This window comes from Piliocolobus tephrosceles, chromosome 17 (genome assembly GCF_002776525.5).
Source record: "Piliocolobus tephrosceles isolate RC106 chromosome 17, ASM277652v3, whole genome shotgun sequence".
NCBI classification, from domain to species: Eukaryota; Metazoa; Chordata; class Mammalia; order Primates; family Cercopithecidae; genus Piliocolobus; species Piliocolobus tephrosceles.
In genome coordinates, this window is record NC_045450.1 from 46,733,337 (window position 1) to 46,739,504 (window position 6,168).

A 6,168-nucleotide genomic window follows, 5' to 3' on the forward strand; every position below is an offset into this window, starting at 1 on the left:
AAAAAAAAAAAAAAAAAAAAAAAAAAAAAAAAAGACAAAAAATAAAAGACCCACTGTTTTACTGGGGCCTATTGTATGAGAGTGAAGTCTGGCTGTTACCCAAGAGACTTTCCCTCCACTTCCCTCTGTGCCTGAGCTGTCTTATTTGTATTTTACTGTCTGCTCTCTTTAGCTGCTTATAGTTAAAAGGGAAGTAATTTCCTTAGAATACATAAGGCTAAAAAGGGAGCTGAAACTTAAAGTGGCGGTGTTTGTTCAAGATGATGGTGCTCCTGCTCTGTTACAAGTGACACAGCAAAATCTCATACATTTGTACATATGTTTGGGAAATTTTAACAAATGCCACTTTAATGTCTCCACATATAGACCTTTTCTAAAACACATGACAGACAACAAAAATTAAAACACTCAAGTTCTTTCACTTAGAGTGCTATGCTTTACTGGTAATCGTTAGAGCGATCCTGTGGCTACTGATACTATCTGCATTGAACCAATGAAAGGTCGGAGAGGTTAAGTGACTTGCCCAAGGTGATTTAGTCTTGGAGCTTGTGCACAGTCCTAATCAGTGAGAGTCTTACGCACATCCATCTCCCAGTGTTGCTCATGTCCATAAAGCAGTGGTTTTTATTGCCTCATCTATGCCATCTCAGTGTTCTACATTTTCTCCTAAATTAGAAACTCATGTACGTTTGCCTCTTGATCTTGCCCGAAAGATTGCTGTTTTGTCATTCTCTGCACAAAAACATAAAGGCTGTTTGTAAAAACCTCAAGTTCTCAATAAAGTTCTGTTTGTGATTATACCTGAACTGTTGAGTTTGCTAAATAGTTCCTAAGTTGCATATCTGTCTTTGTAAATGACTGCTAGTTGCCTGGATGACAGCAACAACAATAACACTTTTTCCAATTAGCTCAAGGATAAAATGGGTTAATTGGAAAGAATAGGGAGTTCCTTCCCAGCTGGAACTCATAGATGTGAAAAATCAATCACGTTCTCTCTCTCTCTCCCTAGCCTCTTATAGTCTCTGATCTATCCTTTTAGCTTTCAGGGACTCTGGCTTTTTTTTTTCCTGAATGTGAATGACACAGTTGCTCCATTCTGACTTTTTTCCCTCAGGTAACACCATCATATAATTGATTCAGGGGCGTTTTTCTTTTAATTCAAATTATTGAGAGAGTGTGCACTGATTTCTGGATCTTCTGTTCTACTCCATTGATCGATGTGGTTATCCCTCTACCAATTCCCCAGTCTTGACTAATGCATGTATATAATAATTTTTAAAATTGAGTAGACTTATTTCCTCCTGCTGTATTTTTATTTTTCACAATTGTTTGATATGTTCTAGATTCTCTGCCTTTCCATATAAATTTTAGAATAATCTTGTTCATACCCAAAACAAAAGTTGCTAGGATTTTGATATAATTTTTGTTACATCTGTATATCAATATTGAGGCAATTGACAGCTTTACTATGTTGTTTCTTCCAATTGATGACCATAGCGTGTCTCTTTACTTGTTTAGTTCTTCTTTGACTTCTTCCATCAATATTGTGTAGTTTTCACTAAAAATAGTGAAATACGAAATATATTAACATGTTTCCCAAGGACCATCTTTCTATTCCTGGAATAACTTCCACATTGTCAAAAAAAAAAAACTTAAGGGAATACATGTTTTTTCCTAGCCTTGTCTATGCATTAGTCTTCTTGGTCCCATGAGCTATGTCTAATGCTCATAGAGGTAGTGTGAAGAGTATTAGGTGCTCAATAGGGCATCTTAGGATCACCCGTGTAGTAGATGTTGTATTTTGCTGACCATTTCAAAGCAGAATGAGTGAGACCAGTGTCCCTTCAAAAAAATTGTTTACAAGCTGTCTAAGTTTATGAGGTATACATTATATGAAAAGAAGTAGGTAGAATCTCATATGTGTGTTAATTTTCAGAATAGCAAATGAGATCATTGTCCCTTATGATACTTCATATGTTTTAGAAACCTTGGCCTTCACTTCCAAAGTTTACAGCCTATTACAATATTTTAGGGAGCTATAAAGTTGTATCGGTTTTCTGGGAACTGATGCTCATCGAGTCGATCTTGACATTTCAAAATATTCTTCCAAAGTTTTTTAGTAATCATTCTAAATGGGAAAGATTGAGCTATTCAGATCAAATATTAGTTAGCTTATCAGTGAAAGCAAGTTCTTAGCAAGGCTTGAACAACGGATGATGTCATTGCTGCCACACTATTTCAGACCTTACGTAGCTAGATAATTTGCTTGTGTGCTTACTACTCAGCAATTCTTAGTTAAACAGACAAAATAACTTCTAAAGTCTCTGGACTTCGGGGGATGGTCACTTGCCTTCCACTCTCCAGTCTCCTCACTCGCCAATAACCATTCTTAATAAATGCCTATTTCCCTCCACCAAGTGTTTTCATGATAAAATTTGATTCAATTTTGTATATTCACCTTTTTCAGACTAGAAGGGGGCTTGCTGAAGAGGCCCTTTCCTGGGAGAAGGGAGGGTAGTTGCTCATGAATTAACAGGAATCAAAGAGAAATACTGCAGATGGAAATGAGTTCAGTTAATGGATGCACATAAGCACATGCTCAAGATGATTGAACAGAGGCTGTAAGCTTTTGGGTTGAAGTAGGAAAAACAGAAGAAAGTACCATTATGTCTAAGATTTTTGTCTTGAGGAGACTGAAATTCCACAGTTCATTGGATAGCTCTAGCTGTAAGAATTTCACAACATGTGGATATAACTAGTAGAGGAACAAATACATTTTTATTTCAATATTTAACTAAAAAAATGCAAATAAGGTTACTTCCTACCCTAAAATTACAACTATTGTGTTCCAGTTTTTGCTGTTGTTGCTGTTGTTACAGATCAGGAAACTGATGCCCAAAGAGATTGAATAGTTTGTCTAAAATCCCAGAATTAAATACTTCAAAACTACAACCGAGTTTTATTAATTTTCTTCCCAGTGCTTTTTCTTTTAGGCACGTCACCCAAAAATTAAAAAGAAAATTCAAACGAAGAGAAAACAAAGTTCTAATTTGGCAAAAATACAATAGGGAGTTCATAGACAATAATCTAAATGTGGTCAATTGACGGTCTCTTGAAAATTTAATCACACAAGGCTCAAAACAGTTTGTATAATATTTTATTACATTTCCCACTGTGTCAATATTCAGTTGTTTCAAAATTGAGAGTGGAAAGAAGAATTTTCATTTTTGCACCTCTTTTTTAAAAATTCCCTCTGTAACAATAGAACACTGATACTTTCATGATTTTTTTTAAAAAAAATTGATTAGAACAGGCTGAATCACTCATTTTCTTACAGGCAACATGAGACTTGAAATTTCACTATCCCAGCATTACTTTGGGAAAGAGGAAAATAGTGCCTCTGTGATGGTAATTGAGCCAATTATCAAAACTTTAACCAGAATTGATAAGGGTTGGTTGGGGGGAGAGTGACAGTTTGACATCTGAAGGTGAGAGGCTGCAGGTATTCCATAACTATATGAGGGTACTATCCAAAATCTGCTTGAATAAAGGGTATTTTTTACTGGTTTTACCATAGAATCAACTCATATTGCTTTTTCATTCCGGAGATACCAGAGTATTCATGTACTGAAAAGTAATTCCAAGTTTCCATTTATAGGAAACTTATGGATTATAAAGAATTGAATGAAAAAGGAAGCAAGACTGTTCGAAGGGGCACAGAAATTCTTCTTGTCTGGCCCCAAGCTATCTTTCTGTCTTGATCTTCTATAAGCCACACCTCCATTTCTCCTGTTCCCATATATATCCTTATTTCTTTCAAATGAAATTTTAGCCAGCTGCATATCAACACTTCTTGAAATGTATATCAAAACCTTTTACAGTGTCTCCCTCTGAATAATTTCCCTCATGCTGAAATTACTCCTAATTCTATGCTTCTAAACCCCTGCAATTCTTTGGTGTTGTCTCTTTGTTCTGGAAAGTTTGCTTGAGCCGACTTGCCTCTCCTCCTAGTAAGCTTGCCATGACTAGTTTTCATCTCTTCCGATGCTTTCTTTTCTCTGTGTACACATGTAGAGTCTCATCTTTAATTTTTATCAATTTCACTTTTGAAACGTTTGCATTTTTATGTATTATGTGTTGGCACCCTGAACTCCCCTTCTTATGCCAGACTGTGGCTTTTGCTCATCAGCTGTTAGCTCACATTTCATTTTCTCACATACTGTCTCTACCTGCTGGCAGCATCTACAACAGCATTGCCAATTTGTGCAACTACTTGAATATTTTATTGCTCTTTCCTGCATGGCTTTATAAAAACAGTTTACAACAGGGAGAAGTACCTATAGCAGTGATGAAGAGAGTGTTAAAAAAGTGCAATGGCATTAAAAACATGATAGAAATCCCTAAAATGCATATCAAAAAGCAGTACATGTTGAGGGTTGGTTGGACACTCGTTGAACCTGTGCCAGCCATCAACATATTTGATTGTGAAGCAAAGGAATAAAATTAAAGGAATGATAAATTTGAAAGCTAGTATCATGTTGCTGAAAATTGCGTTTGAAATAAAAAGCAAAATCAGCGATAGTATGTTATGTTTTAGCTCTCTGGAAATAGAATTACCATAATAATTTGTAAGTCTAATATGTACAATTTGCATTTTTGAATTTTGGGTGCATTTTTAGAGAGGTATTGTTTACAAAGTGGGCAACTTTCTGCATTCCTTCCTGAATTAATCATCATCATCATGGCTTCTCCTTGCCAGATTTTCTTACGTTGCTAGTCTTTGGGATATAGAAAAAAGATAGTATTCTTCTTCTATCTTTTCTTTTTTATGCTAAAATTAAGGCCCTGACATTAACATATCTTTTCTATCATCACATAAAGAAAACACAGTAGAATTTAAATTAAAATTCAAGCTTTTGCTTCTAGATCTAGTGTGGTTTTTTTCACTTCTTTATTCTATCATGTGAATCTAGTTAATACACTCCACCAAATATGTGGACATCTTTCCATAAGGTGCCAATAAAAGAAATATTTGTCCGTCATTAAAAATGTTTAAAGGAAAATCAAACAATGTAGGGTAACCTCTGATTCCAAAAACTTATTCAGATTTTTCCCCTCTTCCCACAATACTTCCCCCACACTGAAATGTTTCTTTTTCCTTACTCCAGACAGCTAAATGTTACTAAACCCAACTCACAGAGTTCTTGACTCTCTTCCTTCCCTCGTTGGCTCAGCATTTTTTATGTGGATTACTTTAGTGGTTATGTTTATTTCAACTTTCTTGCCCCCATTTATACATCAATATCTGAATTCTATACAATCACAAAAGAAAAGGTAGTTAATACGTGATGGGAGGATCATTCTTCCTTGACATGGTGAAGGGAGATAATGGAAACACTTACAAGTTATCTTTAAATATCATCTGCAAATATTGAGACTTTCACTAAGGAGCCAGGACAATGGACAATGTGAATACAGCCACCGTATTTCCCCCAGCAAGAGAAAATGATCCTTTTAGAGTATATTAGTTAAAACAACTTGGAACAACAAATATTTGTCCTAAAGTGACTGCTTCATCTTAGCAATTTCTTTTTCTGGTGAGATCTAACACTTCTTGGAGGTTGTAGAATAACTGAAAACTGACAGCAGAAACTTTTAGTGATTCTTCAGCATCTTCCCAATGGGAAGCAACTAGATGCAGCAGTATTTTTTCTTCTTGCAAAACTGAATTAAATCTCAGTCAGTTGTGGCATGTTGAGCAGATATTTAACCTTCTTATACGTGATAACCTGCTTCAAAATATGTGGATGCTACTATCGACCTCATATTGTCAGTTGGGAGAGTACTTGATGTATTCGAAGCACAGTACCTGGCTTAGAATGGATTCTCAATAGTTTATACATTTGATTTTTTTCTTCAATCTCAAATGAAGCCTGTATTTTCTACTTATAACCTTCTCCACAAGGTTTATCTGGGTAAAGAACAAGTAAAATGTACTTTAAATAGCTAATATGTCACTCAATAAGTATAGTATCTGCCAGTATGGAGGCTATGCTTAATAAACTTAGAAAGTTATTGTACAAGATTTTTGTGGCAGGGAGATGACCATCAGGAAATTAACATAAATGGAGCCAGGAACAAAACTGCGGTAGCTAACAGAAGGATATC